General features: G+C 41.7%; 1 long non-coding RNA gene across 1 annotated transcript; it reads left to right on the forward strand.

The window, feature by feature from the left end:
* Positions 1–1,148: 1,148 nt before the first annotated feature.
* LOC308661748 lies at positions 1,149–7,561 on the forward strand. Its single transcript, XR_014025013.1, has 3 exons — positions 1,149–1,181; positions 1,855–1,981; positions 7,256–7,561. It is a non-coding gene; the product is annotated as an uncharacterized lncRNA (long non-coding RNA).
* The last annotated feature ends 1,516 nt before the right edge of the window (positions 7,562–9,077 follow it).

Genomic DNA, 9,077 nt, shown 5'->3' on the forward strand with positions numbered 1-9,077 from the left:
TTTTTTTCCACCAAAAAACCCCTCCTTTGTTTCCCTGCATGCGGCGGTGATGGATCGCAAAGAGAAACAGCACGGGGCTGGGAGTCAGGTAAGGAAAGAAAGGCAATTTCCAGGGGAGAGACGATTTCTTTCCTTATCTGTCCCACTTGTTCTGAGGCCTCTTTCCACTGAGCCATGTTGCTCTTGCCAATGGCCTGACTGCCCACTTCAGCACCCTCCCTCACCAAGCCTCTGGCACTCCACCTACTGCTTTGGTGGCTCTGTAGGCAGAGCTGTGAAGTTCTCTTCTCATTTGAATGGGCAGGTGAGGGGGTAACCTGCCCCACTTCTTCCACGGCCACTTTTGGATGAGCCGCATTGCAGCAGCATTGGGCACAATGCGTGAGGTGGCAAACAACTGCGTCATGGTGAAACTGGCCATTTGCTGCCTCCTGCCCAATGTCACCGCCATGAGGCTCCGGAACAAGCCAGGTGGTAGTAAGGAATTGGTATAACGGCACATGAGTCAGAAGGAGGAAAGATCCACCAGGTGTCATGGCAGCAGCATTGGGCATGATGCGTGAGGTGATAAATGGCCACAGCTGGCAGTGAACAGCCTCATCGTGCCCAAACTGGCCATTTGCTGGCTTGTGTGTCGCACCCAATGCCGCTGCCATGAGGCCATGGAACAAGCCCGGTGGCAGTAAGGAACTGGTATACCATGTGAAAGGAAAAAATATCTTAATAATCAAACATATTTCTTTGATAGTCAATTAAAATAAAGGCGATGTCTGCTGAGAAATACTTAGTAAAAGGAAGAACTGTGACCTTTGCAGTAGATGGTGAAAGATTGTGGTTGGCACACATTTTCCACAGCAACAGAGCGCGGAAACAGATAGCATAGGAATTGAGGAACTGAGCCTTGTTCATGGGTACAATAATACGAGTAGAAACAGTAGTGAGGAAAGTAGTGGTCAGAGCAAGGACAAGGAAGAACAGGAAACTGGCTCAGTAGTCAGTGGTCAGTTCCAGAAATAGGTAGCTGACCCAGAGGTTAGTCCTGAGAAAGAGAAGTGGGATGGCTACTGAGTGGCATCAGAATGCTTGACGTAGGCACAATGTTAAGGTATAAAATCTGCTTCACATATTTGGATGTGGCCTCTTGGCCCAGCCGTCATATTTAATGACTGCTTCTCCATTTGGTACTTATTGCAATACATTTTAGCTTTGGTTCACCAGCATGGCAGCCATATAAATTGAACAAATACAGTAGATATACAAATAAAGAACATCTTTAAGGATGACAGCCCTTATTTGTAAGGAAATTTACATTTTTCTCTTAACTGGAGATAATTTTGGACTGCTTTCAAAGAGAAGCAGCTTTGCAATATTTTATATACACCAGAACAAAACTTTCCAGATCCTACTGGTCAGATGTTTCTCTCTTTATCACATTTATTCTAGTAAATCTATTGGAATAAAAATTTAATAAATCTTTTACAGTAAAATTACTTTAAAATTCAGTATGAGTAGGTATCTTAATTTAAAATCATGCCTATATGAAGAATGGAGGAAATCCATTATGAGGAAGAACCTCCTGGTTGTCATTTGATGTTTTTCTCAATTGCATCCCTCTAGGCTTGATTACGTAGAAAGATACAATTTGATATGCCCAAAGGGGAAAAAAAGGAAGAACCTAAATGAGGCATCTGGCTTCAATTGTATCTCCTGCAACCATTCAGAAATATTCAGAGACTTCATATTTGCCTACCTGAAGCCCAGAATCTACTTAGCTAATGTTCATATCTACCTCCACCTTCATGGATGGTGAGTCCTAACATATTTTCTTTGATATTTCTTTTTTCTTTTGGTTAGTCTCTGCCTCAGTCCAAATGTGTGGAAAAATGCCATCCTGGATTTGTCAAGAAGGCCCGAGAAGGAGAGCCGTTTTGCTGCTACGACTGTATTCCTTGTCCAGAGGGGACCATCTCCACTCAGGAAGGTGGGTGACACCATAGGGAAATTTTGATCAATATGCAAGTTAAAGACACACGTAAGTTTGACTGTTTAGTTCTTAATTTTCATGGTATCCAATTTCTTCCATAATGGAATGTATAAGAAAAACATCTTGAAGGATGAGGTAGGAAGAAGGATGTTGTGGATTGCATAGGGAATCTCTCTTTTATTTGCCAGTTTGGGTGTGGCCTTCTATATTTAATTTTTCTTAGGAACATCTGAATTCTTTGTAACTTGAGAAATGATTTTAGATCACTTTCCGTTACCGGCCAAAAGATACATCAGTCAGTCCTTCTGTTAATCAGTCAATTTTTATAAAGATCATAAATCCTCATATGCTGAAATATCTAATTGGGAGAAACAACGGGGGGAGAAGCTGGTTTGAAGGAGGAAATGAAAGCCAAACAGAGGATCATCATAAAATCACCAAGTAGATATTTCCTTACTACCGTTTCTTTCCTTTCCAATTTTGTTTTGTTTGTTGTTAAATAATGAAAAACAGACAATTATAATACAAATGAAAAGGAATATAGTAGTGGTTCTGAAAAGAAAAAAAAGACCATAGTAATATACAGTGTTGGGATTAAAAAGAACAAAAAGGAAGGGAGCAAAAACTAATACAAGACCAATCTACTTATTATCCATTGATACCAATGTAGCAGTTCGAAAGCATGTAAAAATGCAAGTAGAAAAATAGGGACCACTACGGTGGGAAGGTAACAGCGTTCCGTACGCCTTTGGCGTCTAGTCATGCCGGCCACACGACCATGGAGATGTCCTCGGACAAGTGCTGGCTCTTCGGCTTTGAAACAGAGATGAGCACCGGCCCCTAGAGTTGGAAACGACTAGCACGCATGTGCGGGGGAACCTTTACCTTTACCTTTACCAATGTTGAATTCAGTCTCTCTTGTTGCCAAATCTAGAGAGTATAGAAATACATAGCTTCATCTTCTCTTTTTTACATAGTAAAACAGACTACGTTCCTCTTCTTTAATTCCTTCATGAATTAATGGACCACAAAGGCCACTTATTCAGTTGAATATTTAGAACATGGGAAGCTCCTTCCATTGCATGAGCATCTGATTTAAATCAAGACAGAGGCTGAGGCTTGAAAGTAAAAATTGTAAAGAAAATAGGTGTTTACAGGCATTTGAAAAATAAAAGCAGTTTCGTTAAAATAATAAATGTAGCATTCAATATGGAATAAAATACATTAGAACAGCGTTGTGCGACAATCGAAGCAAAAACATTTTTCATGATAACAGTGTGACCATAATATCAGACAGGGACGTGGTTCCTGTTAAATAGCGGGTTCTTTGGCGCAGGAATGAAGACGCGGAACTGAGTACAGGGTAACTCATCGTTTATTCGTGCAGGAACTGTACTGGGGAAATGGCTGCAACTAGCCGCAATATATAGTCTAGCCCCTGGGCAGCAGCCAATAGGTTTGAATCAACCATTGCCACCTGGAGATAGCCAATTGCAGCACAAGAGACTTGTAGTCTGGGTTGCTGGAGAGTCGTTAGCTGCTCCAGCAACCCTCATGGTATTCCTCAAGAGCCCAGTACATAACAGTTCCCATCTTCAAGAAAGGGGGGGGGAAAGGCCCAGGAAACTACAGACCAATCAGTCTAACATCAATACCTGGAAAGATCCTAGAAAAGATAATCAAAACACAGATCTGCAAACAACTAGATGCAAACAAAGTTATAACTAGTAGCCAGCACGGGTTTGTTAAAAACAGATCATGCCAAACCAATCTTATATCCTTCTTTGATAAAGTGACTAAACTAGTAGACCAGCAAAATGCTGTGGACATAGTATACTTAGATTTCAGTAAGGCATTTGACAAAGTAGATCACAACCTACAGTACTTCTTGGCAAGCTAGAAAAAGGTGGAATAGACAATATCACCACCAGATGGATCTGTAGCTGGCTGACAAACCATACTTAACAAGTAGTCCTCAATGGCACTACCTCCACATGGAGAGAAGTAAGCAGTGGGGTACCACAAGTTTCCATCATAGGTCCAGTACTCTTTAATAGCTTCATCAATAGCTTAGATGAGGGAATTTGCAGATGACACTAAACTGGCAGGAGTATTCAACACTCCAGAAGACAAGCTCAGGATCCAAAAAGATATTGAGAAATGTGAACAATGGGCCCTATCGAACAAAATGAGTTTCAGTGTGGAGAAAAGCACAGTTTTACGTTTAGGCAGGGAAAAAAAATCAAAGTTAGATTAGGTGAGATCTGGCTTAAAAACAGTAACTGTGAGAGGAACCTTGGAGTCCTAGTGGACGATCACTTGACTATGAGCCAGCAGTGTGCAGCAGCAGCAGCCAAAAAAGCTAATCCAATCTTTGGTTGTATAAACAGAGGCATAGAATCAAAATCACGTGAAGTATTAGTATTGTTTTATAAATCTTTAATAAGGCCACACCTGGAATACTGCAGCTAATTTTGGTCACCAAATCACAAAAAGATGTTTGGAAAAAAATCAGAGATGAACAACTGATATGAACAAAAACCTGGGTTGGGCTAGTCTACAGAAAAGAATAAATAGGGGAGACATGATAGCAGTGTCCCAGTATTTGAGGCACTTCCACAAAGAAGAGCGTGTCACATTATTCTCCAAAGCACCAAAGGGCAGGACAAGAAACAATGGTTGGAAACTGATCAAAGAGAGAAGCAACTTGGAATTAAGGAGAAACTTCCTGACAGTGAGGACAATTAGCCAGTGGAACAGCTTGCCTCCAGAAATTGTGGGCACTCCATCACTGGAGATTTTTAAGAAGAGAGTGGACATTCATCTGTCTGAGACAGTATAGGTTTTCCTGTTGAGCAGGGGGCTGGACTAGAACATCTCCAAGGTCCCTTCCAGCTCTATTCTGTTCTGTTCTGTTCTGTTCTGATCTTCCTTAAGTCTCTTTTTTCATATTTATTTAACAAATTTATATGGCTGTCTTTTCACAGAGAGTGACTCTTAGGGGCAATTAAACCAATAATTAAAAATTAATATAATGCTGAGAAAGGAAGGATGTCAAAATGCTACCTACCATGCAACCATCACACAGGGCCCTGTTGCCAGGGGATCCCCAGGACTAATTAATCTAATTAATTAATCAGGACTAATTAATTAAGAGTACATCAAGATGCTACCTACTATCCAACCCCAACACGAGGCCCTGTTGCCAGGGGATCCCCAGGACTGTTGAAAGAATCACATTTTACTGTAAGTAATTTCTAGAAGGCCTCATAGTTTGGAGACACTCTCAATTTCAGGGTAGTCAATGATGTATTACTACTACTACTACTACTACTACTACTACTACTACTACTATTATTATTATTATTATTATTATTATTATTATTATTATTATTATTATTATTATTATTATTATTATGGTACAATGTTCCGTGAAGTAGGCAGTGATGCAACCATTCTCAAGTGGTTCCCCATGGATCTAGCCATAATAGACAACTTTTATCTTGTGTCCAGTATGTGTCCATCCACTATGTGTATTGAGAGCATGTTTGGTGGGTTAATCATCTGAGTTTTTTTTAAAAAAAGAAATAAAATATTAAATAAATAAGAAAACAAAAAACTCAAAGGGGAATGACTTGATGGAGCACTAGGTCCTTTTCTGTCATTAGTTTTCTGTTTCTATCTTTTCCTCTCATACTCTTGGGGTTTCTCTTGAAAGCCACCTGGAATTTACAAATAGTCCAGAATGCAAAGGGATGCATAGTGTTGTGTTTCCATGTGTTCTTCCATAGTAAAGGTAAAGGTTCCCCCGCACATGCGTGCTAGTCGTTTCCGACTCTAGGGGCCGGTGCTCATCTCCGTTTCAAAGCCGAAGAGCCAGCGCTTGTCCGAGGACGTCTCCGTGGTCATGTGGCCGGCATGACTAGACGCCAAAGGTGCACGGAACGCTGTTACCTTCCCACCGTAGTGGTCCCTATTTTTCTACCTGCATTTTTATGTGCTTTTGAACAGCTGGGATGAGTAACAGGTGCTCACTCTGTTACGCGACACTCAGGATTTGACCCGCCAAACTGCCAACCTTCTGATCGATAAGCTCAGCATCCTAACCCACTGAGCCACTGCGTCCCACTTGTTTATATTAGGGAGTTCTTTTTCTGGAGTGTAAAAATATACCATTACTGAGGCTTTCCTGTCTTTCGGTAACACAACTTATCCAAAGTTGTTCTTAAAATTTGCAAGAATATAAAATAAATATTATTGTTTTCTCAGATACTAACAAATGCACCAAGTGCCCAGATGATCAATATCCAAACAAGAACCAAGTCCAATGTATTCCCAAAGGAATAACCTTCCTATCCTATAAAGAATATCTTGGCATCATCCTCATCTCCTTTGCTCTACTTTTATTCCTAACCACAGGCCTTGTTTTAATCATATTCCTTAAATATCTAGAAACTCCCATTGTCAAAGCTAACAACCGTGACCTCTCCTTCATCCTCCTGGTCTCCCTCCTGCTTTGCTTCTTGTCCTCCTTTTTCTTCATTGGACATCCAAGGAAAGCCACCTGTCTTCTCCGACAAATGGTGTTCAGCATTGTCTTCTCAGTAGCCGTGTCTTCTGTATTGGCCAAAACAATCACAGTAGTGCTGGCATTCCTAGCCTCAAAACCAGGGAATAAAGTGAGAAGATGGTTGGGGAAGAGCTTGGCCAACTCCATCATCCTTTCTTGTTCTGCTGTCCAAGTTCTCATCTGTGCCATGTGGCTGGGAGTTTCTCCCCCATTTCCTGACTCTGATCTGCACTTCCAGCCTGGAGAGATCATCCTTCAGTGCAATGAAGGCTCTGTCATCATGTTTTATATTGTCCTTGGCTACATGGGTTTTCTTGCTGCCATTTGCTTCACAGTGGCTTTCCTGGCCAGGAATCTGCCAGGTTCCTTCAATGAAGCCAAGCTGATCACCTTCAGCATGGTGGTCTTCTGCAGTGTCTGGGTCTCATTCCTCCCCACCTATCTGAGCACTAAAGGAAAATACATGGTGGCTGTGCAGGTCTTCGCCATCTTGGCCTCCAGTGCTGGACTGCTGGTCTGCATCTTCTTTCCCAAGTGCTACATTATCATCCTGAGAGCAGATCTAAACACTAAGGAACATCTAATGACAAAAGCAGGGAAATAACTGAAACTGTTTCTTAGGCTCATAACTTTTAATTATCCATTGTTATTCAGTTTATATGCTGCCTTTGCCTTTGTTTGACAATTTATGTTTATTACAGCTGAACAAAATAAATAGATGAAGTCAAGTAGCCAAATGAAAATTCAAGATAATCATCAAATAAATAAATAAATAAACAAACAAACTGTCAACTTTGCAAATGAGCCTGACTGCAGCCATTTCCCCCCTCATTTGAAGTTGGCACATGGAATGAAGGGAGGGGGACTGCCTGTGCATAAAAGCCTGCCAACTGCATTTACTGGGGAATGTAGTACATTACGTAGTTTTGGGGGTGGGAATTTTATATTTTGTAACTGAGAGTTTGTTCTTGATACTCTAGACTTGGTTTTACTTTTGATTGTGCTGATACTCTGTAACAATAAACATGTTCTTTGAGGAATTTACTAATCTTGGAGTTCTGATTTATCTTTTTCTGTCGGTCAGAACCTTGACATTAAACCAAGTCTCATAAAACTTCAGTTTTCTGGTGCTTGGCCCTGGTTACCTGCCTTTCCTTTGGGAGGGTGGTAAAGACTCGGTGAAGTCTAAGAATGGAGGAAAAGAATGGAACCATTGATGGCTGCAATAGAATTCTGGCTGTTTGTTCACAAGCAGCTGTTCCAATTGCCGAGGAGGCATCACTGGCAGGTTGTTGTTGTTAGCTGCGAAGTCGTGTCCGACCCATCGCGACCCTATGGACAACATTCCTCCAGGCCTTTCTGTCCTCTACCATCTTCTGGAGTCCATTTAAGCTCACGCCTACTGCTTCAGTGACTCCATCCAGCCACCTCATTCTCTGTCGTCCCCTTCTTCTATTGCCCTCGATCTTTCCCAGCATTAGGCTTTTCTCCAGTGAGTCCTTCCTTCTCATTAGGTGGCCAAAGTATTTGAGTTTTAGCTTCAGAATCTGGCCTTCTAAAGAGCAGTCAGGATTGATCTCCTCTAGGACTGACCGGTTTGATCGCCTTGCAGTCCAAGGGACTCGCAGGAGTCTTCTCCAGCACCATAGTTCAAAGGCCTCAATTCTTTGGCGCTCAGCCTTTCTTATGGTCCAACTTTCACTGCCATACATTGCAACTGGGAAGACCATAGCCTTGACTATACGCACTTTTGTTGACAGGGTGATGTCTCTGCTTTTTAGTGTGCTGTCTAGATTTGTCATGGCTTTCCTCCCCAGGAGCAAGCGTCTTTTAATTTCTTGGCTACAGTCCCCATCTGCAGTGATCTTGGAGCCCAGGAAAATAAAATCTGTCACTACCTCCATTTCTTCCCCATCTATTTGCCAGGAATTGAGAGGGCCAGATGCCATGATCTTGGTTTTCTTAATGTTAAGTTTCAACCCAAGTTTTGCACTCTCCTTCTTCACCCGCAACAAGAGGCTCTTTAGTTCTTCTTCACTTTCTGCCATTAGAGTGGTATCATCTGCGTATCTTAGGTTGTTGATATTTCTTCCGGCAATCTTAATTCCAACTTTTGATTCATCTAGCCCTGCCTTTCTCATGATGTGCTCTGCATATAAGTTAAATAGGCAGGGCGACAGTATACAGCCTTGCCAGACTCCTTTCCCAATTTTGAACCAATCAGTGGTTCCGTGTCCAGTTCTCACTGTTGCTTCTTGGCCCGCATATAGGTTTCTCAAGAGACAAATAAGATGGTCTGGTACTCCCATCTCTTTAAGAACTTGCCACAGTTTGTTATGATCCACACAATCAAAGGCTTTAGCATAGTCAATGAAGCAGAAGTAGATGTTTTTCTGGAACTCCCTAGCTTTCTCCATGATCCAGCATATGTTGGCAATTTGATCTCTAGTTCCTCTGCCTCTTCGAAATCCTGCCTGTACTTCTGGTAGTTCTCGATCCACATACTGCTGAAGTCTAGCTTGT

The sequence above is a fragment of the Vipera berus genome, assembly GCF_964194415.1.
Source record: "Vipera berus genome assembly, chromosome: 2".
NCBI classification, from domain to species: Eukaryota; Metazoa; Chordata; class Lepidosauria; order Squamata; family Viperidae; genus Vipera; species Vipera berus.